This window comes from Megalobrama amblycephala, unplaced genomic scaffold, assembly GCF_018812025.1.
Source record: "Megalobrama amblycephala isolate DHTTF-2021 unplaced genomic scaffold, ASM1881202v1 scaffold332, whole genome shotgun sequence".
In the NCBI taxonomy this organism is placed as follows: Eukaryota; Metazoa; Chordata; class Actinopteri; order Cypriniformes; family Xenocyprididae; genus Megalobrama; species Megalobrama amblycephala.
In genome coordinates this window covers 350211-377121 of record NW_025953345.1, presented here as the reverse complement: position 1 = coordinate 377121, position 26911 = coordinate 350211, and the positions used below count along the sequence as shown (strand labels likewise).

Below are 26911 nucleotides of genomic sequence, written 5' to 3'. Positions count from 1 at the left end.
TGATATAGCCTAAGAAAGACCGTTTACTTATCTTCAATGTTGAATTTTTAGAGGATTTCTGAAAGCGCGCTACAACTGCTACAGAAAATGCTAACCAAGTATTTGAAAGTTGAGCAGCAAGCTAATTGGCTACTGATATAGCAGGTAACTGAGCTGAGCTGGGCTTTTTATAGAGAATTTATAGATTTTTTTTTTTTTTTTTAATGGTTGAAAAGAGGAGCAATATAGTTCACTCCAATTTTTTTGGCCCCTGGCATGCGTCTCTGTGCAAGGATTCTTGTTAAACTGTCGTGTCAGGGTGTGTGACACATCACTGAAGTGATTTGTCTTGACAGTGCATTCAAAGCCTTCACGCAACATGGAGAGGAGGCTATGTAGCTCACATAGTTGCCATCGGTGTAAACTGAAATTGAGTTAGAAAGCTAGGTGGGTAAGGAACTCTCAGAGCAAAAGCAAAGCTAAGAGACCTTCACTGTCTTCCAAGAAAAATATAAAAGTTGAGCTTTCATAAAGATCACCATGGGATGCTTTAGGTGATCAGGGAATGATTTCATAATATTGGAAGTTCTGAATAATTTCTAGCAGGAACACAATGTATGCACTGTATTGCTGGCTATTCACTGATTCAAAGATGATGTGCTCCAAAAACTCCTTAATTTTCCTCATTAACCACAGGAAAACTGTTCACCCAGATCTTATTGTATAATGAATAAAAACAGCATGTGACTCCAGAGTGACTGGGTGAAGGCAACACTTAGCTTGATGACTTGTCTCCTCTTCATACTTTGGCTGAGGACTCAGAGAGAGAGAGTGTATGACTGTTGGCTGGAATGTTTGCAGTTTACATTTGATTTGGGGGTTTGCTGTCATCGTTACAGCAAATGTTAAATGATAGTGGTACCCTAGTGAAAAAAAAGTATACTAAGTATACTTGCAGCAAGACTAATTATTAGTATATTTCAAGTGTGTTAATGATTAGTTCATTTAAAGTGTGCTATTTTGAAACAACTAATTTTGTACTAAGTATATTTAAGTTGAAATTAAGTAGTATTAAAATACAACTTTAAGTATATTTAGTATACTTATGTGTGCTAAACTGGAACAACTTCAAGTATACTTAGTACACTTTAAGTATATGTCTGTGTAGGGACTAATTACATGCTCGATTAGTGATATTAAAGTGTACTTAATTTGTGTTATAAGTATACTTTATTTGTGTTAAAAGTATATTTTTTGATATAATATACTTTGTATTATAAGTATACTTTATTTCTGTTATAAGTATACTTTTATTTGTGTTATAAGTATACTTTATTTCTGTTATGAGTACACTTTGTGTTATAAGTACACTTTATTTGTGATTTAAGTACATTACGAAATAATTACGAGTGTCTTCAGAAAATACAAGCAATATACACTGAATATATTATTTTACAGGTAATAGTATATACTGTATGCTCAGTACCTTTGGCTTATTCCAAATGTTAAACATTACGCACTTTGCAGTCAATAACAATACACTTTGTTATTACTTATACTTTGTATAATATAGTCAAGATTTGAAGCGGATCAAAACCTTTAATCAAAGTTGTCCTAACTTTTTTGATCCACTTCAAATGTTGACTACTGTACTTTGAATTACATAATCTCACACAATACAGTTGTGCTACTATTTAAATACAGTTTAACACATTTTCCCAAAGTTGAATGCATTTGTTTTCAAGGCCATTAAAATAAATAAAATGTAACATCACTAATGACGAGACATATTTCATTGACAAATCCAATAGTTTTTATTTAAACTTAGATTCAGCAAAACTTACCATGTTTTTCATTAAAGAAAAAAAAATATTGGACCATGGTGACCCTCTATACACAAATACAAATGACACATTATATTCCATTTTCTGATGAGCTTCTCATTGTGTCTGATGGCACAATGATGACCGCAGAGACTTGTGAAGAACAGCATCTGTTGACAGAATATACCAAAGATATAAGACAGCATGTTCAACTCTTTATTCACGTTTACAATAGTCTGTCTAAATCCTACATTGAACCAATACTATTTTTGAACAGTAAATGAGGATTAGCAGCAGAGAATTGTATCAGAATGGCATGTCGATATTGTTTTCGATACATAGTCAAGCATGAAACACTTTATGAATTAATATCGTACAGAATACGGGCCGATTTGACCAATCATATGAATATTTTGGTGCTGCATACAAACATGTGCCATAAACCACCACACACAAACTCAAAAAGAAGATATCAAGCCGAAATATCGCTCTCCGTTTGTTAAAGAAAATAAAATAAAGATTATTAACTGGTAGACTACAACTCACCTCCCAATAGCAGCACTTTTCTCCGGTTCTTTCAGGATCGCGTAGGCCATTAGATTAGCCGGTTGTCGTCGCCATCACGGTCAGGCTGCGATGTCACTTGATTGAACTGGTCAGAATCCCCAAGATTGAGCGATATATTGCGCTTTCAGTGTTTTATTAAATAAATTATACATTGCGACATTATACTTCACCTGAGTGACTGAGCGAGGAGATTCAGACGACGACCGTGACATCAGCAGCTCTGATTGGCTGAAGGCAGTGAGCAACAAAATCTGATTGGTCACGGACCAAGTTGAAGAGACATTTGAATTCCGATAAGTTTAACCACTCGACATATTTTTTTCGCATTACTTGTGGTGCTGGTGTGTTGTTTAATATAAATTTGTGTGTACGATTGTAAAATGATTCTGCCAGTGTAAACTTAATAAACATTTACACATATTTGGAAATTGTATAGGCTACACTGCATATACTAAATGGGCTTGTAATGCATTCATACTGAAATAAATAGCACAAGTAATATAATGAATTCCAAGGATGAAGAAGTAAACTTAAAAAATATACTCAAATTTAACATTAGATACACTACAACTTCAGGATATTAAATAATGTATTTTTTAAATATACTTTCAGTGCATTGTTGCAATGATCATTTTCAGCACACTGTTAAAATATACCTCAAATATATTTTTATAAAGTGCAAATAAATACACTTTTAAAAAATAAACTGAACTTACACCTCAAGTATATTTTTCTAAAATATATTTTTTAGAAAATATACTAAAGTACAATTATTTTAAAGTGTGTTAAAAGTTGCATTGTGAAAATATGATACTAATATACTTTTTATATATTTAATGATAGTACATTTTTTGTTAGTATATTTGCAGTGTACTATAGAAAAAGGGAATATATTTAAAATACAATAAAGTATACTTTTTTTTCACTAGGGTACTGGGGTGTAGAGAGCCCTGAATCTCTAAACGAGTGGATCCAATTTTGAAACTCTAAGTTTTTCACTTCTTGAATAACATATGATGCAAGCCTGGATTTCCAGAGAGAGGAACAATCTCATTGTAGCACAATTATAGCACAATTTGTATAATTGCCTGGATTCCAAGTACACTGAAAAAATTTTTGGAGTAGCATTTACTTGAAAAAAGCTTGGAAATAATTTTCACTCAGAAAAAGCTAGTAAATGTACAAACATTTGGCAAGTAAAAGCCTAAATATAATTATTAGTAGCGCTAATTAGAAATTTTTAAGTTAAGTTTACTTGGGAATTCCCAGTAAATATTATTGATTACTTTGTTTGTAAATCTTATTTAAGTAATGCTTATAAATATATTATGATTTATTGCATTTATTTTACTTAAGAGTCCTAGTTATCTTTCTTAGTCATCCTGATTAACCTTTACTTTAAATATTATTTAAACATTACTTAATATAATTTGTGATGTATTTCTAAATTAAAAAAAAATAAAAAAAAATAAACACTAACAGACATTTTCCTTGAGTACTTTTATTTCAGTTAAACTCTTGAAACACATAATAAACAAAGGGAATGAAAAAACAAATGGACAAAAATGTACAAAGTACAGTACAAACTTTGCTCATATTTACATTAACAAAACTTTTGAGGACATTCTCACTTGAGGAACAATTGAGCAAAAAGTGCGAGTACCAAACAAAATGGCCAAGACTTATATTAGTAGCTTTCTATGCAAAAAGCTAACTTTTGGAGAAAATTTTAAAGCATCCAGCCCAAGAAAGATTTTCTGAAACACTTCAAATGTGTTTCTCTGCTTTGAAGGATAGCTTAAGTTCAGGGAGTAAATGAAGCCCATGAGCATAAGGCACGCATTTGTGAGGTTCTTACATCCTGACAGTACCTCAGTTCCCTCAATGACGATGATGATGTCAGCTATGTTGGCATCTTCCTCTCCTGCAGTGCTGCCCAGTACAATGATCTTCATTACATGATTGGTGAAGCCATCTTTAATCATGTCTCTGCTGACATCTTGTCAAATACACAAATGAGTGCAAAGTGGTTACAATACTGTACAGTAAGCTGAATGTTCCCTTTAATTTTATGTGATAAGTGCCCCACACAGAGAATTGGTCTCACCATCATTAAATCTGTTATTAAATGAAGTATGAAAAAATGAAGACAGACTAAATCCAGAAGAACTGTGTCTGCAAGATGTTTAAAAAACTACCTGCAAAGCAACAGTATTGTAAAAAAGTTTAGGCACATGTGTAAATATTCTGTAAAGTGGGATGCCTTTAAAATGCTTTAATAAATTGATTTTCATTTACCTTCTATTGACTAAATCAATATTTGGTGTGATAACCCTTTGCACTTAAAGGGTTAGTTCTCCCAAAAATGAAATTTCTGTCATTAATTCCTCACCCTCATGTTGTTCCATACCCTTAAAACCTTTGTTCATCTTCAGAACACAAATTAAGATATTTTTGGTGAAATCCAAGGGCTTCTGAAGCACACATAGGCAGCAATGCACCTTGTGAGGTCCAGAAAGGTAGTAAAGACATGGTTAAAATAGTCAACGTGACTACTGTGGTTCAACCTTAATGTTGTGAAGTGACAAGAATACTTTTTGTTTGCAAAAACAAAAAAAATAATGACTGTAGTGAACCCAGTGCAGATTTCTGTGTTTACATCCAAATGCCGATTCAGTATTGGCCGAAGCTGACATTGTTGAATAAAGTCGTTAGTTTTGTTTTTTGCGCACAAAAAGTATTCTTGTCGCTTCGTAACATTAACCCTCTGGAGTCTGAGGCTGATTTGGGGCTTGGAGAAGTTTTGACATGCCCTGACATTTGTGCTTTTTTCAGTTGTTCATAAACATATAAATGACAAAAGTGTCATTACACTGTATTCAGCACAAACTAGGCTACAATAATATGTGAGGAACATGTACGTACATGTTTGTATTTTTGAAGGAATAATGTTTATGCGTGGTTATTGAAAAAACAAAAAACTTAAGTCACTGAAATAAGGCCAAAAAAAGTATATTAAATCTGTGTTCATAAGACTTCTGGGTATTGGAGGTTGTAGACTAGAGTTTTTGCTTCAGAATTATGTAAAAATTATGCTGCCTACTCCTTCATATAAAACAATAGAGAGATTTAAATTTTCTAAGACACTTTTGGTCAAGAAACACAGTATGCATGGAGGCGTGAATTCTCATGTATAATGGGTGATTCTCACCTGAGAAGACAAAAGAATTGAATAATAATTAGGGTTGGGTATCGTTTGAATTTGAACGATTCCGATTCCGATTTCGATTCCTTGTTTCGATTCCGGTTCCTAACGATTCTCGATTCCGATTCTTTTAAGAGGCAGGGTCAAAAAAAGTTTAGGATATTTTAAATGAGCTAGCTAACCAACGGTCTTTCTGAAGGAAATAGTCTGACCTTCTCCATCAATTTTAATTCTATGAACTTTTTACTTTTTATGAACTTTACTATGAATTTCTCACAGGGCTGTTTTCAACTACAATATAAATATCAAATCTATGAACTTGAATATAAATATTATAAATTATGAATATATTGAAAACACATTTACACATGAGTGTATGCATTTACACTGCAAGTCTTAATGCACAAATCCGATCTTTTGACCATATCCGATTTTTTGGCCAGTGTGTTTACACTCACTTTAGACGCCACTGGTATCGATATCTGTGTTTACATTAGGCTACTTCCTGCCCCAAAATGATCGTCACTGATAGTTTTACATGCACATAGTAGATCCTCGGGTTTTGAATGGCCGTGCTATTAAAATTATTTATATAATTCGTGGAGTGGCCATGATTAGCCTGTCAGAATGGATAAGTTAACAGCTGTCATGGATGTATTGCAGCGCGAATTCTGACTGAACGGATATAGACCGGAAAATAAAGGTAATTTGTGTTTGATATTTTATCTACATTAGTTTTAGAATTCCGTTTTTTGAATGAATTCGAGCGAGCAAGGGAGAGAGCGCGCGCGTGCGAAGCTGCTGAATATATGTGTGTGCGCAATTTCTTTCATGTTAGACAAAGTTCCCACATTAATATTGAGCTGCGAATTTTTAGTGCGAGTGCATACATGCACGTCTGCTTCATAATACAACATTGAAGCTATATTTTAGTGAGCAAACGTGCCGCCCTTGCCGTTTGATGGCTTGGAATTACAATAGGAATCGGATATGCGTGTTTAGACGTAGGTCGCATGTTCAGAGATCGGATATGTATCGGATTTAAAACCACATTTGGAAGTGGCTCAGATCGGATACGAAAAAATCGGATCTCGTGTGGATTGCCAGGCTGGGGGTCGGAGCCAGAGGAAGAGGCAGCGGAGGACGGTCGGCGCAGCGCATCAAAGAGATTTATTTATTTCTACTCCATGAACGGAGGTGCTTTATCATGTTCAACGTGCACCCTCCTATGCACGAAACAATCTTGCCGCAAATGTTGCATTTTGCCGAGATTTCGTTCTATTTAGAAAACTGAAGCCACACTTTGGACCGCCGACGCACGCTATCCATGTTCGACTCGCTCGGTTATGCCAACACTTTCGGTGGACGCTTCTTCGTTGGTGTTAAGCGGTTTCTTCTTCCAGTCGGCGGACTGGGAATCGAAACTAGGAATCGAAATTTAAACTTTTGACCGATTCCGGGAAAATCGCAAAGCTAGTCCCGGTTCCAATCGATACTCGATACTCGATACCCAAGCCTAATAATAATGACCTGAAATGACTTGCATATTAATGAGGCCTTTCAGTCAGGTAGGCTGTGAAAAAACCCTCTGTGATCATGCTGATAACAGGATTAAAGTCCACTCAGGACAAAAAAAAAAACATGATTTTTGTGATCTCATGCATGCACGTATTATTGCACATGATATGAAGAAAATTGTGTATAGGCCTATGTTAAATTACACTACCAGTCAAAAGATTGAACACATTGCCATTATAATGTTTTTAAAAGAAGTCTCAAGTCTCTAACCAAATAATGGTTTTCTATTTTAATATACTTTAAAATATAATGTATTTCTGTGATGCAATGCGTCTGAACATTCCTACTTCTAGGGCATTTCATATAGGCTACTATATTTGTTATATTATAGAGCCTAAATGTTGATGTGCAGTTGACAAACTATACATCATTAAAAAGATCTAAGACTCAAGCTTCACATTTTGACTCTTAAAATCTTATATTGACCATAATTTCTTAATATGCTTAAAAGCATACACATTTGGAGAAATATTGATGGATTCTCATATGTTTATATCAATTTTTTTATATGAATTTGCGTCTGAATAGCGCTGGCTCCGTGGGCGTGGCCGCATTAGCGGATAATGAGCTGAATCACAGACTTCTGACATGGCTCTCTTTTCATACAGATTTACATAAACACAGAAGGTTTGTTTTCGATTTGACTTATATGTTTTAAAACCTGACATCTTAACGTTTTTTTAGACATAAGTGTAATTTTTTTGTCATTAGTATTCACTAAGTTACAGTTCATTTTCCAAAAACTATCAGATTGGAGTTCGTTCAGAGGGAGAAGACGAGTGATCACGCATCATGTTCGTTTTCTTTATTTTACAAAAAGCACAACATTTTGTTTTTACTCTGAGTGTACACAAATGAAAAAAGATATTCCACAGATTAAAATGGCGTATAACTCTTAATTGTATGTGCAACATTGACGGAGTATTTTGAGTCTCTTTCACACTGATAAGAAAAAAACCACGGTGGTATCGCTGGCGATACCCTCAGACCTCAGAGTGTTAAGGTTGAACCACAGTAGTCACGTTCACTATTTTAACCATGTTTTTACTACCTTTATGGACCTCAAAAGGTGCAGTGGCATTGCTGCCTATGTGTGCTTCAGAAGCCCTCGGATTTCATCAAAAAAATCTTAATTTGTTTTCCGAATATGAACGAAGGTCTTACGGGTTTGAAACGACATGAGGGTTTGAGAACTTAATGACAGAATTTTAATTTTTGGGTGAACTAAACCTTTAAAGCAGTTTTTGGCCTAGGTACACTTGATATAGTTTTTAAGGTAGCTTTGCATGCACCTTTTTTTAAGCATTTTGCAGATATTGCCACAGTTTTTCTTGATTAGGCTGTCTCAGTTTTATCTCTTTCTTCATGTATATAGACAGACTCAATGAAATGCGAGACCAGGGGCCGTATTCACAAAACATCTTAAGGCTAAAAGTAGCTCCTAACTTGCCGATTTAGGAGAAACTCTTAAAAATAATGGGCATGTCAGTCCTAATTTTAGGAGTCCTACATTTTTGCTCTAAGAGTATTTCACAAAGCATTTTAGCGCTAAAACTAGCTCCTAAGTCTGTGAAAAGTTAGTAGTCAAGATGACTCCTAAGTCTCTAAGACCAAATCACAAACAGTCCTAATCCACCCAAAGACACTGTACACCATTGAGGCAATAGAGATTGAGCCTTGGGTGCTGAACTTTTTCTTTATAAATGCAATACATTTTGATTTATAGATTTGAATCTACAATGAGACGCCAAAAAAAAAAAAAAAAAATATATATATATATATATATTGTCTGATTACCTGTGGTAGTGGTTTTCGTGAGTTCACACTTACAAATGATTTAATAGAGTAATAAAATATATATATAATAAGCGTATTTGGTGTGCTGTGCAAGGGGATCGAGCTTGGAATTTAGCCCAAAACCAGAGTTCTCCCCGTATCCCCAGCCAAGAGTGAGGGACAGGGTGGCGGAGGGATGCAGAAAATTGTCAAAGTAACTATAGGCGAGACGACTCTCATCTGTGTATATATTCCTCCTCTCGAGCTGATTAGAAAGGCTGTTTGAATGTGTTTCTCCCAAACTTTGTTTATAAAACATAATTTGTCGCTTGAGATGCATTCTCTCGAGATGCAGACACCCAAGAGGTGGACAATTAACTGTATATACTAGTTTAATTAGTGACACTTAGCCTATTTTAAAACCTTTATGGCAACAATGGCAACAATTTATTTTGACTTTTTTATTAAAAAATATTTATTTGAATAGGGCAACATTTGTATTTTAAAACATTTATTTTAATATGGAAACATGACACATCATTCTACAATATTTCTATGATTAAATCGCTGACTCCTCCCCATCAGCCAATCACTGTGTGTATACTCCATAGCAACGAGGTCAACCCCGCCCTTACTCTTAGCTTAAGACTTCAGTCTATTCCTTAGTAAAAGTTTGTCTCCGCAGCTTTGTGAATAGGTTTTAAGAGAAAACTCTTAGCTAAGAACTTTTACTGCTATTTAGGAGAACTCTTAGTTGTAAGATAAAATGTTTTGTGAATACGGCCCCTGATCTTCTGTATGACTCCCTGTACATACAAAAATCTCACTGGGTTATTACAAATAATGGCAAAATGAATGTTTAGGAATGTAAACTGATATTTCAGGACAAACTACAGCACAAAGATAAAGTAAAAAAACATTTTTGGGGATGAAGATACTAATGTGCCTTAGACGTCTGCAGTACTGTACACATATGAAGTCAATTTGAATGTATGTGTGTGTCAATTTTAATGTACCTGGTAGTCTTCAATGAGCTCCTCAGATGATTCTCCCAGGTAGGAAAGCAGGCAGCGAATCACAGCATCTCGCTTATCTTATCTTAACTTGCTGTAAAAAACAAAAGTAAACTGCAGCGAACATTAACAGTGTACTCTTTCATACAACTGCATATTTATAAAGTCAAGAAGCAGCAGGATATCAGATGAGATGTGTAATATATACATTTACCTGGCAGAGTGAATCTAGCACACTTCTAATTTTTATGCCTGCATCCCCACCCTTCTTTTTAAACAAATCCAGGAGCTTTGGAGCGTAGAGGTCCAGTTTTTGCAGAAAGGTTGGCTCCAGGGGAACTGTGGTTATCCTTCTGAACTCATTCTTGATCTAAGACAAAGAAAATAAAATGTAACACAGAGTTATAAGTACCTACATATTACCATCAAGCAAGCAAAAAAGAACTAAGGTTTACCTCAGATTCACAAAAAAGAGCTGTCCACCTCTTTGACAGCAGGGCAGTGATTAATGATTTCTAATCTTCGATAGGAGAAGTCTTCTCCATTTTCTCACCGATGACCTTTTTGTTGTTTTTCTTCTGAATTTCTTTAAGAAGATCAACTCTCTCCTTCTCTAAAGTTTCCTCAGTTTCCTCAAATGGAAATGGGGGCAAGTAATTTACTTCAGCCTTCCTGGGGCGTTTTCATGCCTTTGGGGCAAGACTTTTCATTTGTCTTCTTTCTTTTCAAAGAGTTGACCTCCAGCTCTGGGCAGGAAAGTTGACTGCCTCTTAATTTTGCTCGATAATTGCCCATCTTATATTTAATCCTCTGTTGCCAACCATACTGTCCATTAAAGGACCCTGGCTCTTTGAGGCGTGGGTACTTTTCAATCAACAACTCTACTACGTTCATAATCTGGACACCTGTTGGGTACGCCGTGAAACGAAATATTGTCCCTCTAGTGTCTCAAGGACACTTCTTGTTACTCTTGGATTGTTCAAGAGGGTGCCATCCTTTTGGTAGGCTTTGTTTCCTTCTGAAATCAAGAGCTCTGTATCAAATGAGAAAGTTGGTATTTTAAACTTTGCTGGCCATCCTTGAGAACGGCATGATGTGGAACTCTCAGACGAAGATAGCAGAACAGTGTCTTGGGAACTGCTGGATCTGGAGTCTAAAGAAAGGAATGAAGTCTCATTTTCAGAAGGACATAGCACAACAGTGTCCTGAGAACTGCATGATATGGCGTCAGACTCATTTTGTAGGATTGGTTCTTCCACAGCACTCAGATTCAGGGTGATGGGTTCAGTTTGTACCACTTTTATAGTACATTTATCCTGTACATCATCTATTGAGCTCAAGGTAGAAAACTGGTAAAAAACTTCATACATCAAAGTAAAGCAGTCTGGAATATTAAATGTTTCTTTGATTACACATTTAAGGTCCTGAAGAGTACTGGGGATGCCTGAGGGCAGAACCAATTTGTGAATGTCATTCTCTTCAAAGACAATTTTAATTAGGACAATTCATCCTAATTAAAAATGTGTACACTACAGCATTAACTTTGATAAACATGCACCTAAAAAGAGGGGCAAATATAGTGCTTTAAGGTAGTCAGTCGTCTTCCTGCAACACTGTAAGCAGCCAGGGGATAGTAGTCAACCATTTCTCTTTGCTCCAGTAACTGAATGTTGGCTGTGTGTTCCAACTCATAGCTTCTAAGGTGCTCGTTGTACCATGTGCTTAGTAGTCTCACTACAAAGACCAGTTCATTACAAACCAAGATAGACTGTATCACCTCACAAAAATCTGGCAAGTCTGCAGTGAAACCATGAAATAGCAACATTCCAGGTTTATAGTTGGTGCCTAATAAGCACACGTTATTTGCAACATGTACCATTGTGACACGTGGATACCGATGTTGCACCAAATCTTTTATGTCATCCTTTAGGACAGGGGTTCTCAACCTTTTGCAAGCTGGGCCCCCCCAAAGCTGGATCATTGCAGTTGGGGCCCCAGTGCGTGTGAGCATTTCACAAAAACTAAAGGAAAGCTTTAACTGTAGCCTATATTTTGACTAGTTTATTCGTTTATATATACAGGGAGTGCAGAATTATTAGGCAAGTTGATTTTCTGATCATATTTTTTTCCCAAGCACATTTTACCAATTCCAATCCACATCAATCTTAATAACTACTATTAATATTGTTTTTAATCATTTATAAGTGATATATAATTGTTCATGAAGGCTGGAAATGAAAAATGCCTTATATTCAGGTGTGCAGAATTATTAGGCAAGTTTTCTTTTACAGGCAAAATGAGCCAAAAAAGAGATTTAACTCAGACTGAAAAGTCAAAAATTATTAAATACTCATGAGAAGGACGCAATACTAATGCAATACTAGAAATTGCAAAGTTAAAGCATGACCAAGGGACAGCAAAATGCTCATTGGGTCAGCGGGGTCAGACAAAAACAGGTGGAAAAGAAAAGACACATGTTAACTGCAAAATAATTAAGAATTAAGGTGAAGAATTAAGTGTGAAACCATCAGGAACCCTTTAGTCTCCAGCGCCACCATTTTCCAGAGCTGCAACCTACCTGGAGTCTCCAGAAGTGCAAGGTGTTAGGATCTCAGAGACTTAGGTTAGCTAAAGAATCCTAAAAAATGACCTGCACTTGATAAGAATCACAAGCTGAAGTGTTATAAAATACATGAAGACTGGGTTTTAATAGGGCTTATAGACAGACAGCTTGAGAATGACTCCTGATGGACCAGCACCACATCCTCTTGTACCACTGTTTGAAGAATTTATCCAGAATCTGGCAGTAAGGTGTTTGAGTTCACTTTTAGTCCATCTCTTATCCTGAAATGTCTGTCTTGCAGAGATGGACTAAAAATGATCTTCCAAAACTTACTGCCAGATTCTGGAAGATAAATTCTTCAAACAGTGGTACAAGAGGATGTGGTGCTGGTCCTTCAGGAGTCACTCTCAAGCTGTCGGTTTATAAGGCCTATAAAAACCCAGTCTTCATGTATTTTATAACACTTCAGCTTGTGATTCTTATCAAGTGCGGGTCATTTTTTAGGATTCTTTAGCTAACCTAAGTCTCTGAGATCCTGAGACCTTGCACTTCTGGAGACTCCAGGTAGGTTGCAGTTCTGGAAAATGGTGGCGCTGGAGACTAAAGGGTTCCTGATGGTTTCACACATAATTCTTAATTATTTTGCAGTTAACATGTGTCTTTTCTTTTCCACCTGTTTTTGTCTGACCCCGCTGACCCAATGAGCATTTTGCTGTCCCTTGGTCATGCTTTAACTTTGCAATTTCTAGTATTGCATTAGTATTGCGTCCTTCTCATGAGTATTTAATAATTTTTGACTTTTCAGTCTGAGTTAAATCTCTTTTTTGGCTCATTTTGCCTGTAAAAGAAAACTTGCCTAATAATTCTGCACACCTGAATATAAGGCATTTTTCATTTCCAGCCTTCATGAACAATTATATATCACTTATAAATGATTAAAAACAATATTAATAGTAGTTATTAAGATTGATGTGGATTGGAATTGGTAAAATGTGCTTGGGAAAAAAATATGATCAGAAAATCAACTTGCCTAATAATTCTGCACTCCCTGTATACAGGGTGCGATTTGTGAAAAAAACAGAGTGGAGGATGTTTTGAATTTTTTTTTGTTTGTTTTTTTTGTTAAAAACCACAGTGCTATATACTATTTTTGGCAGCTGTTACAGAAACATTTTTTTTTTTTTTTTTAAATCTTCTGATTTAACCTTGAGATTTGAAGTATTACATAGCTTAGATATTTGCAACACTACAATGACATTAATAATTCCTAATTTCTGATAGAAATGCAAAATCAATCGGTAGCTATTAATAGAATAACGAGACACAAACCTTTACATTCAATCGCGTTTGGCCCCATTTATTTTTGATCAAAGTGCATACACGTTTACCTCAGATTTTGTTATATAGAATTTAAGCTGGGCCGTACGCAGGGTTTCATAATTCCCGAGGTCAGAAAATGTTGTTTGCTAGGGGGGTATGGGGGCATGCTCCCCCGAGAAAATTTAGATTTCCCTGGTGTACATATGTGCATTTTAAGACGTTTTAAGGCCAACAAATTGGATAACAATAGCTTTAAAACTATGTCAACATATATACATGCATGCACAGTTTTGAGGCAGCTTTAATCGCATGTTTGGCAATTTCATGACTTCAGTTTCAACAGAACAACGACCATCATTGCTCGTAGTTTCTTTTGCGCTTTATTTAAGCTATAATAAAGTCATTATGCAGCGCGCGCCGGCGCATTTGCGCATGCAATTCTTGAGTGCGCTCCACGAGCACAGTATAACGGCTGATTGGACAGTCGTGTTCATTTTTCTGAGTTTTACAGACATAGCCTGACAAAATCTCATCTGACCGCAATTCACTGTTGTTCAACTGAAGCTCCCTCGTCGTCACCTGCACCTTTTCCGCTCTCGTTTGACTTGAGCCTAGCTGGCACTGAGACGAAGTCGGAATGCGCGTCTGAAAAGTGTCCCGTTTGTTTTGGTGGTAAAGAGACAGTTCTGTATAAACGCAGCGTTTTACTTGGCGATGTTTTAAAAAAAGATATATTTTTATTTTTGGTATTTTATATGCTCTGTTGGTGGTTTGTGGAGTACCATCACCCGGGGGGGATATTTTTTAAAATATTAAATATTTTTAAATATTAAAAATATTTCAGCAGAGGGAGGGATACATAGACCAGAAGGGGGGAAATTCCCCCCATCCCCTCCTACAAATCGCACCCTGTGTGTGTATATATATATATATATATATATATATATATATATATAACGCCTCTGAAACGTCCGTCCGTCATAAAAATGAATTCGGATGGTTCGATTTTCTGCATTTTTCGCATCCGTATCAAATATTTTGAGGGGTTTTTGACAGTTGATCCACCAAATGATGAAAATGAAAAAACGAATACGACAGTTTCAGACTCAGTCAGGGTGCAAAGACCTTAAACTTTTGAGGCTTGCTCAGCTTCTCGAGGAGAAATCAAACAAATTTTCTAAAGTCTATGAACGCAGCACACACAAATAAACTAAATTGACATACTGCAGTTCAATTTCAAAATGTGGTGTTTTTATATTTATAACATTTGAATACAGTTCAGCAACATACATCACACGACCTGACGACCAAGAGAGCTGACCATCACTTAATTGACCATCACCTCGCGATTGAAAATGTGACACTGATATGACAGTTCAACAAACAAGTTAATAATATTAAGTCACTTACATTTTAGACGAAATAATGACTGTTTTGGTCTATTTTAGCAGCGAAAATAGATCCGATGAATCCAAACAAAGATCACAACATAGCGCATCTCACAGCAATACTCAATCGTGTTTTGAATGATTCAGTGTTTTGAACAAATCGTTTGAGTCAAAGATTCAATGACCCATTCACAAACATCTGTCTCATTCGTGATGAATCGGCCGTTTGAACGAATCGTGAATGAACGACTCAATGACTCGCTTAATAAAACCGCTTATCACCTGCATTTGCGCTCACTATCGACAAACCAATCAAATTTGTTCAAAACTTTTTTTTTTAATCAGTACAAACACATTTTAATTTTTATTCAGGAGTTATGTATATACAAAACTATAACTTTTTATGACAGTAGTTTAGTGATAAAATTTTTTTGCAAATTTTTTTTTTTTTTACGTTTTTTTTCCTCCCATCCTGTAGCCACTCGCGCCCCCCCGGGAGAGTGGGGGGGCGCGCCCCACCGGTTGAGAACCACTGCTTTAGGACATCCACAGAGACCTGTGAAGTTTTTGTGACCGAAAGTGTTGACTTGAGCACATTTGATTCATGGAAATGCAATGCAATCATGAGCTGGTGTTTTTTTTGCAAGGGACATCAGTATGTTCCTGAAACAGCCTGTTTGTCTGACAGCTTTTTTAAAAAAGCCATGTTTAGCCTCAAATCTTATGGTCCACAAGGCTGCCAGAGGACCAAATTCCTGAATGAGTTCAGGGTAGTGCTCAAGATAGTGGTGTTTGGGAAGAAGCTTTTCTTGAGGAAAAACTTCCAGAAATCTGTGTCGGTGCTCAGAAATCAAAGAGTCAAGGTAGCAAATGCTCTGCTCTGTATGAACTGGGGCCATCAAAAGTTCCACAATGTCTTTTAAGGTCATTAACATCTGCCACACTTCATCATCCTCAGGTACTTTCAAGCCTATCATGAGAGGCTACAGACGCAACATACACCAATTTTCATGTGCATTACCTCCTACAGATCTTTTTGTGGAAAAATTAGCAGGAATCAAATGTGGACAATTTGTTTGGTCACTCCACTTATAAGGGAACTGTCGAATGCAATTATTGAGCTCCTCAAGAGAAAAATATTTCTTCTTGATAAAGGCTTGAAATGACAATGCCAGTTCCACTGGAACAAGACCTTCAAGAAGGTCATGTAATGCATCTGGTGGGTAACCAGATGTTACATGAAAATGATGAAGTTTTTCAGACAGTTCACTGTTTGACTGTTTTTTCACACCATAGCAAGGTGTGTAAGTAGGACTTGACAAAACTGTCTCAACATGCAGAAAGTTCTGCTCTTTATCTCTCCTCTGAAAAAGTCCAGATCTTACTTCTGTGGTCTGAAACTGGGACCTGTCTGCAAGACAAAATCGACAGACATGAGACCCTGTGAAGTTTTCAATGAATCCTCCAACAGAATGGGCTCCCAAATTATCAGCCACCACGCTCACCACAGTGCCCTTCATGACTTTTCCTAAACTTGGAATAAAAATGCCATTTTTTTACAGGCTTTGAAGATCGGTTAACAGTGGCTCTAGAACTTTCTGAAATCCAAATCGCTTTGTGTCATCTGCTTTACAAAGAATGGCTAAATTGATAGATGCCAATGTTGATTGTGCATGTGCTGGAATGTTTCCTAACACCCAGTAGACAGCGGTGACTTTGTGAATCTTGCGAGAAGGGAGTGCACACTTCGAAGTCATCGATTTATAGAATAATACTTAATCTCTCGACATCTCCTGCGAAAAATTCATTTTCATAAAAGTGAGATCCATCATTGAAGGACTGGTAACGTGATGCACATACAGTATTTTTTTGAGTGACTAGGTCCTTTTCTTCGATATTCTTCAAGACTTGCAACAAAGACTGGACTATCGGAACATACTGGAATGTTCTGTTGTCTTTATTGTCCAGTATGTATTCTTCTGGATCAACAACTGAAAAATTCTCTTTCATAAATTCTCCTCTTATATGCTGTTGAAAAAGGTACATCTTTCCCTAAAGCTGAACTGACAGGGTTTGATTCACACAGATTTTTCACCAAATCTGAGATAACTGTTGAATCTATGTCACATTTATGGCTCTTTAAAGTGGACTCAACAACAGACAAGGGGTCGATGACTGACAGCTATAATTTCCGTGTTTGAGCTGTAAATGTTTTAAAAGTTGTAGTCTTTTGTTTGACTCAAAGCTGCATTTTTTACACAACCACCTCATGCTGTGGCACCTAAAGGAAAGATGCACACACACACACACACACACACACACACACACACACACATACACACACACACACACATTAACCAATTCAGAAGATGTAAAAAGCGCTGGTTCAGAAGAATTTCCAGTTTCAGGTTGTTGTTTTTTTACATTTTTAACCAAATGAAAATTTTACACAAATACCTTTAAGATTTAATTATATATTATTTAAAAAATATGAAACCAGAAGTGCTCCTGGACCAGTGTTTACATCTTGCGAAGTGATATGAAGACTTCAAATGCAAAAGCCTCTAAGTGCCTTCTTTTATCAAGCTTGTATGTTTATTTTCAGTTATTTCACTTTAACCCTCTGGAGTCTGAGGCTGATTTGGGGCCTGGAGAAGTTTTGACATGCCCTGACATTTGTGCTTTTTTCAGTTGTTCATAAACATATAAATGACAAAAGTGTTATTACACTGTATTCAGCACAAACTAGGCTACAATAATATGTGAGGAACATGTATGTACATGTTTGTGTTTTTGAAGGAATAACATTTATGCGTGGTTATTGAAAAAACAAAAAACTTAAGTCACTGAAATAAGGCCAAAAAAAGTATAGTAAATCTGTGTTCACAAGACTTTTGGGTACTGGAGGTTGTAAACTAGAGTTTTTGCTTCAAAATTATGTAAAAATTATGCTGCCTACTCCTTCATATAAAACAATATATTGATTTAGTTTTTGTAAGACACTTTTTGCCAAGAAACACAGTATGCGAGGAGGCGTGAATCACCACTGAAAAATGGGCCATTCTCACCTGAGAAGACAAAAGAATTGGATAGTAATGAGCTGAAATGACTTGCATATTAATGAGGCATTTCAGTCAGATAGGCTGTGAAAAAAACCTTCTGTGATGTCTCAAGCTCATCATGATATATGAAACATACAGAAAAATATTATTACAATATAAAGTAATGTTTTTATATTATACTTTAAAATATAATGTATTTCTGTGATGCAAAGAGTCTGAATATAGGCTTTTAGTTTAAAAGCATGCACATTTGGAGAAATATTGGATTCTCATATGCTTATGTCAATTTTCTATACAGAGAAGTTATATTTATTTAATATTCATTGTCATTACTATGAGCGCTGGTGTTTTCAATTCATCCTTGAAGTCGGAGGGCGCTCTCTGTGCATTTTTAGTCCACAAATTCATCTAAAAGAAGAAGAGGCTATTCCATGAATGGAGTTTCCAATTCATACTGCAGCCGGAGGGCGCTAAAGAAACAAAAACTCATCTAAAATTAATCTATAGAAGAAAAGAAAACAGGAACTAACTGCATGTCTTCTAGAGTTCCCTAACCATGACTTTTACATCCAGATAAACACTTTTCAAGACAATAAATACACGATTGAGACGATGAATGCATGTATTGCCTCTGAATTTGCGTCTGAATAGCGCTGGCTCCGTGGGCGTGGCCGCATTAGCAGATAATGAGCTGAATCACGGACTTCTGACATGGCTCTCTTTTCATACAGATTACATAAACACAGAAGGTTTGTTTTCGATTTGACTTACATGATTTAAAACCTGACATCTTAACGTTTTTTTAGACATAAGTTTAATTTTTCTGTGATTAGTATTCACTAAGTTACAGTTCATTTTCTGAGAACTATCAGATTGGACTTCGTTCAGAGGGAGAGGAGAAATCACGCATCATGTTAGTTTTCTTTATTTTACAAAAAGCACAACATTGTGTTTTTACTCTGAGAGTATACAAATAAAAGAAGATATTCTATAGTTTCAATTGATATATTACTTATGTCTCTATGACAAAAAATGACAGAGTATTTTAAGTCTGTTTTGCTGCAATGTGAAAAAAAACCTGCAAAATGCGCCGGCGCGTTTTCAGACCTCAGAGTGGTAATGAAAATGTCCTATGAATTGCCATTAAAGTGGAATTACTGAACCTAAACATACGAGCTTGATAAAAACGCTTAAGTTAGAAGAAAATTTCAGATGGCACTTAGAGGCTTTTGCATCTGAAGTCTTCATTTATATATATATATATATATATATATATATATATATATATATATATATATATATATATATATTTATATATATAGACATACATACATGTGTGTGTGTCTGTGTTTATTATCTACAGAAATGTGTCATACTGCAAGGTTAATAAAATGTTGTATAGGCTGTAAGAAATATTGCCAACTTACCTTGCATGACCTTGAGTGCAATCTGTGGAACATATGTTAGAAATGTTAATGTCAGAAATAGATTTTTTACCAAATTTGAATAAATATACTGATCTTATTGATTTGAAATTTGAACAGTTAACGTTAATTTATTTTGGAACAACTTCGTTCAAGTAAGTGTTTGCAATATCTGGTAGAGTTACGGCTGCCTGAACACATACACTGTATCACTATTGTATAGGTTCAATAGGGCGTATAATCTCTGTTTAACTTGATTAAAATGCATCAAATGCTTATCGATTTTATCGATAAGACAAAACAGTGTAGTTCATGTGGATTAATGGGGGATTAGCCGTTTTCTCCGTCACAACAAAGTTAACGGGTCTAATCCCGGGTTCATAAATATGACTTCCGAGCAATGTTCCCTCTAGGCTGCGCGCGTGCAGAGAACAGACATGAAAATCATGTGTGGGGAAATCCATTTGATTGTAGTAGTTTAAATGAGAAATAATTGAAGTGCTCTGGACAACCACTATAGAGTTAGAACCGGTGAATGCGGTTTACAGGTTTCATAGAAAGAGAATAATTGAGCGCGTGAGCTGGCTGGCCCTGAGCCAAAACAGTCGCGGTAAGAATACTGTCCGGGTGTGTCTCATACGTCCTGAAAAGTGAAGCTGCGGGCTCTTTGATCGCCCCCTAGTGGCTGGATGCAGTACAGGTCATAAACCCCGCCCTCTCAATGCAGTCGAATGAGACTTCAGTGAAAACTTAAAAATTAATTCTGCTTCAAATAAAACTTTCTGAAAGATGGTTTTGGTCATTTAAGGTAGTTATCACACTGATATATATTCAATTGCTCAATTTTGTGATAATTTAGATTTTAGCTAGCAATTTGATGCTATAAAAACGGGGCATGTCATCATGATTCGCAGTTGATTGATAGCTTGTCTGAGGACTGTCGGAGCTTCGAGGGGAGATTGAAGATGTATAACTAACTATTAATTTTCGATTTCTTTGTTATTTAACACCAACAAAATGAGTTGTTCAGCAGTAAACTGTACTAACCGACCTACAGGATCTGACGGATCACTGAACTTTTTTCTGTAACATTAAATGTGGGCGTTATAAGCTAATTAATAAATGTTATTAGTTAAGATAACACACCTAATGTTAACCATGTCGGGAAAAAGCAGGTGATCGTTATCTGGCAGTTACTTATTATTTTTATGGGTATAAAATAATGATTAGCAGGACAAAACTAATGATATCCTACTCTAATTACAGCAATCGATCTCCCGTAACGTTAGTTTAACTTAATTTAAAATGACAGGACCGTTTCTGACGATTTAGAGTTGTTTCTAGTGGCATATTATATTGAGTTTATCTACTGAATTTGCTGTTTCAAAAATATTATTGCTCTAGAAACAGAATAGCCTATTATTTTATAGGTAGAATTTTAAATTGTGTATAATTTTTATAGTCTATTTAAAATACATGAATGATGACGCAGTCGTCTGGGCGGAAGTTTGATACCGTGACTCCGCCTCCAGGCTCCACTGACGATTCCTTCTGTGCATGCTCAGGCACCAAGCTTTTTTTTTTTTTGACGTATTGCGTAACGTGTCAGCACCCATTCGTCGGCCCATTTTGGCTTCAGTTCATTACAATGGAAGGAAGCGGCGTCACGGCGTCCATCTTTTTTTACAGTCTATGATACTGTCATGTTTGCGGACTAAATACCTCAACACGAGAGGCAACGCGAAACGAAAAGAAATGTGAAATAAAACGCCATATTTTAATGAAAAGTGGTGGAAATAACGGATGATGGGCACAGAATGGTAACAAAACTCTGAGACATTTACAATCACACTCCCACCACAGGTGTAGCTTGCAAACTCAAAATACATCAGTGATATACCTAATTTTAAAGGTGGTGTGGGTTTCAGGTTTTATGTTTAGATAACTATAAAAGAGTTAACATTCACTTTTCTTACAAATATTTAGCTATCAGATCTGTTTAAATGCTCCAGTTTGTTTTCAAATATATTATATTATAATGTAAGCCTAATAAAAAATTTATCTCACAAGGGGATTGTTTAGGGCTCCTTGCCACGAAAAATCTTGAAACCTCCTGGTATATAAAATCTGGGAAATTCATAAGCAATTAACATGTAATTTTGATGGTTTAACACTGCTAATAATTGACTGTACAAAAACACATGGTTGTTCCAAACCATCAGTGTAACTGCTCATATTATATTATTATAAAGAATTAAACTGTCCTGCAGGTGGACAGAAATTATTTTTTAATAGAATTTCTTGGTAAAGATTGGTACAGTTAATACAGCAATGTGAAAAAATCTCAAGTAACCTAAAATTAACCTAAATGCTTAATTTAGTGACTGAACTGCTTGTTTTCAAACATATTATTTAATATATCACTAAGTTACATCAAGGGACAAATAAAATAGAAACGGCACATTAAAGTTAAATGTTACAGTTGCATGATAAAACCATTTTTTGTGTGTGTTTACGTTCATTGTACAGGTCTGATATAAAGTATGTTTTTGCTCAGTTGACCAAAATGTGCGCTCAACAGAGAAAAAAAAATTAGAGGGAACATTGCTTCCGAGGCTGTACATGTCCAATTTCTAATTAGGAAACTTGTATTTATAATTCAGATGGCACGTGAGGGAACAAGGGTTAACATGGGTTATATTGCCATTTATCGAGACGCGTCGCGCCGCTCTTGTCGGGCAAAGTTCATCTTTAAGTTCTCTGTTCATTAAACATATCCGTAGATTACATGTTAAATACAAGAAAATTGTTTTCAACAGATGCCTTTTGCTAATAACGGATGTTTGTGCAAATTGGTTCTTTAGCAAACTCAACTCTGTCGAACATATATAGTTTACGCCTTAATTCTTTACCCACCAGGACTGCAGACAGATTAATAACTCTATACTTTTCTGCAAACATAACCAAATTGACAAATAAACAAATATTTAATAACTTACTGTGTAAAAGTCACATCAGTCGTCGAGAAAATTTTCCGTTGCTTTCCTCTGCCTCTGCTGCGCGCCACTTCAGGGACCAAGAGCGCATGCGCATAGATTGCCTGGCTTTGTGGAGTAACTTTTACTTGCGTTTGTTATTTTTTTGCATTAGTTCATTAGATGAACACTAAGTAAATATTACTTGGGCAGTTCCATTTGAATGTACTTATGTATTTAAGCACAATAAATGAAAACGAAACCTCAAGTAGCTTATTGAACTAAACGTGACGTTTTTAAGTAAAAAGACAAAATAGTATTTGCTTGCAAAATGTACTTAAATTATGCTATCTTTATTTACAAGTTCAAAAAATCTTTTTTTTTACAGTGTACATTCAAAAGAGGATACACTTAGCCATGGTCGTAACCATGGTTTGAAAACTGTGTGTTAAGAATTCTGCTATAATAACACCTACAAATGCAGCTCATTATATATACTACATATCTCTGTCCCCTTTTGATCTGTATCCTCCTCCTACCTGTTGCTCTACTTAGTCTCTTTCTGATCTCTATCATCTTATTCCCTGTTGCTCTCCTTTTTGTCCTCATATCTGTCTTACTGATCTTTAAATTTAGGCAGGAAAATTTAAGTCTGATGTACTAGAAGTAAACTCCCTTATTTGTACACACCAGTCTAGCTGTCTGTGACACTTCTCCCTACGGCTACTGCCCAACCATCATGCCTCAATGAGGAAGCACCTTCACAATTCCAGAATGGAAGGACATGACCCAGAGACGAACTCAAGAGCTTGAAACCACACCCTAATCTATAAGGCAGATTCCTTTAATTAATCTAAATTAATGTTAATTTCAACATTTACCAATACATTATTAAAATCAAAAGTTGTGTTTGTTAACATTTGTTTAACAAACAGACAATGAATGACTGTATTTTTATTAACATTAACAAAGATTAATAATTAGGGGTGTATACCCTGCTCTTTCCATTACACCAATGCCCTCCACCCATCTCTTTCCCTCTCTTCCTTTTTTACATCCTCCACTCTCCTCATATGATCTCCCTCTATCTGTTCCACTCTTCCTTTCCTTCTAATTACACCCCTTCCTCTACCCAAACCACCACTTTACACTTACACCTCTTTATTTCCCCCTTCTCTTGCATACTCTTATTCTTTTCTTGCTTTATGTATACTTTCCCTTTCATACTTTCCCTGTTACATTATGCAATTGTGATAAATGTGTGAACCGATAGGAAAACTGAATTCCCTGTGTTGTGTGTAGTGTATTATTAACCAAGCAGTTATCATTTTGGGGCCAATTTAAAACATACCAAGTACATTTGATAATATGACAAATTCCAGAGTTTTGTTTATTGTGTTTGGACAAATGGTACATAAATGTTTGAGAATTGTGTAAAACCAATAAAAAAGCTGTAATCGTTTTTTTTCCTGAAAACATTTGAAAACTTTGTACACAGTGTTTTGAGAAAATGATTCATGTGATTTGCAATGTGTGTAAAATGAATAAAAATGTAGTTTTGTATCTGTTTAGCAGAATTACAAAGTGTTCAGATCACTGTGGTAACTGTTTTGAGAACAGTGATCCGAGTTTGGAGAAATGTGTCAAATCAACTGAGAAAAACTGTAATACATTAACTAATGTTAACTAATGAAACCTTATTGTAAAGTGTTACCAAAAACATTTGCAGCTCCATCTTGACCAAAGCAATGACAGCATCTTTCCATTATATGTGAGGAACCTCCAACACTTGTTTGGTTTTAATCTTTCAGCACAGGATAAAGGTTGGTCACTGCTTGTAGGGACTAGTAAAGACACAATTCACTAGTTTTTCAACATTGGCATCTGTTTTATAGAGAGTTCCGTGAAGCATTAAAAAACCTGAGCTTAGGGCCTGCTGGGAAAGCATTAATTAAATGCACTGTGGATTAGTTATTCCAAAATGAGCCTTGAGGTCAGGGACATTCCATATGCAGTGACTGACTGCAGAGCTCCAATGAAATCCATTCATAATTATTCTGAAATCTAATTATGAACAAAGTGAAGAAATCATTTGATATTTGACCAGAATGCTTACAGCTGGAATCAGAGAAGAAGACATTGTGCTATTTGTGTTATATTCTCTATTTTAACAGTGGTGGTAATTGCTGAGAATGATTCCAGTATACTCAAATCAAAAATTCTTCACTCTTCTTCACTTCATTCTTCAATCATGTGTTAGCCAGCTAAATGATGAATTCAGTGAAGAAATAAAACTGGAAAATATATTTTCTATTATATCATCATCGCTGACCAATGGCAGTTTGTGTTTAACAGCTGGTATGAAGTTGCCTAACAGTTTGCACTAGTGAGTCAAACCACCAGATCAAATTCAAAAGCACCTGCAAAATGGCCAGATTTTGTTAAAAATTACATCACACCCATTTGTTCTTAGTTTCCACTTTTATATCATTATATTTATATGTTTATTTAAAAAAAACAAAAAAAAAACACCCTCTGCTCTGACATTCAAACTGTCATCGTTGAAACCATAGAAACTTATATTATGGAATGTTAAATATTTGTGAAGCTATGAAAAATGTGATTTGTTGATGTAAAAATTGTTGAAAGGGTTCTTACCTTGTCACCTTTTGGGCCAGGTGGACCCTAATGGGAATTTTAAAAGAGAAGAAAAAATTTAAACTTTGCTCCATAAACTGAAACGTAAAAGAGAGAAAAAAAAAACATGCTTTTGTATGCTGTACATGAATTCCACATATAACACACATCTACAGAATATAAAGATGCACAGTGTCCCACACATGCTGAGTTCAAGAGTGAATGGGATTATGCGTTTAGTGTCATGCTCCAGTTGTTCTACTCATTATCAGGCTAACAAGGTGACTCTCTCTGCCTTTCAACATGATGACCTTGTAGCGTCTGGACCAATCAGACACACAATTATTCATTATATTTAATGAATAATCCAGGAAACTCTCCCTACAAAGTTCTGTGAACCCATCCCCCAAAACTGCTACTAGAATCCCAAACGAAGCTAACACACAGGCATAACTAGGTGTCCTGTTACAGGGCACAGGAAAACTGATAAGAACTTTTTACAGTTAGAAAGAATTTGCAGAGACTCATGACTCTGGTCTTAATCATTGTCTTAATCATTGTTCTATATATATAACCACTTGAAAATGTATAAACATGTATTCAATTTTCCTATCTCATGGTTTTCCTTTTATAGGGTTGGCCTATGTATTAATTCTCTCTTTTGAACTCTTTTGGTATTAATGTTTCAGAGTTGCATATTATGGTTAACTAAAATCACATGGGTAGCATGTTTGGTATCAATGGACTCCAACTTTCGTTTCCTATTTGGTAATTTATGTTACATGTTGCTAACTCTGTGACACAATACTATTATAAGAATCTAGAAGGTTCTTCTCTCATACATCCAATCCAATGTCTTATGCTAATATGTGACCCGTCACGGAAACCAGGGACACAAGTCGGCAGCACAACTATTGAGCAAACTGAGAAAGAAGCGCTTTTTTTTTTTCAAAATTGGTGATTTTCGTTTTTTTGCAGAATCTGTTAGTTGAGATCATGAAGAAGCATCTCCGTGTTTTAGATAGGAGTATTGGTTTATTTAAAAGCGTACATTTTGAGGTTGAAATCGGCTTGTTTTTCAGAGATCCTATCTCTCAGTAGGGGCGTGTCATTGTCTGTTTGTATTTCCATACTGGAATCGGATACGCCGGCTTTTGTTTCTTTTGTTATTGCCGCCGCCCTCCAAGGGAAGCGTGGCTACTTAGTATGCAGTGCTCTGGCCGGCTCTAGCTGGCTCTAGCTGATATCAAAATTTAATGAAGTTGGACGCCGCAAAGAATATTGCAGACGAGCTGAACCGTGGCCGTTACACCGAAAATGTTTTGAAGTACAACATACAGCTGGATTCTTTAGCTGCAGAAAAACAGTGGCAGGACATGCAAATTATTCGACATTTAGAGGCAAACAGATGCATAGTGCAAACTTCGGAGATGGTTACATCCACAAAGAAGACCCCAACAAAGAGAAAGTGTGCCCGAACAACTTATTTCATTGGAGGCAACAAGATCTTTTCTGTTTCTTATGGGGTGAGTTTCCATGAACATCAAAGTTTGTCGTTTTGTGTTCATTCTAAGAACACGTAGGCTACACGTTATCTCGTG

The 26911-nt window shown here is 35.9% G+C and overlaps 1 long non-coding RNA gene across 1 annotated transcript; it reads right to left on the bottom strand.

The window, feature by feature from the left end:
- Nucleotides 1-3194: 3194 nt before the first annotated feature.
- On the bottom strand, nt 3195-26463 carry LOC125261144. The gene is made up of 6 exons (XR_007183222.1): nt 22698-26463; nt 19702-19723; nt 10397-11094; nt 10156-10311; nt 9945-10035; nt 3195-4368 (listed from the first exon to the last, which is right to left on the bottom strand). It is a non-coding gene; the product is annotated as an uncharacterized LOC125261144 (long non-coding RNA).
- Between the last annotated feature and the right edge of the window lie 448 nt (nt 26464-26911).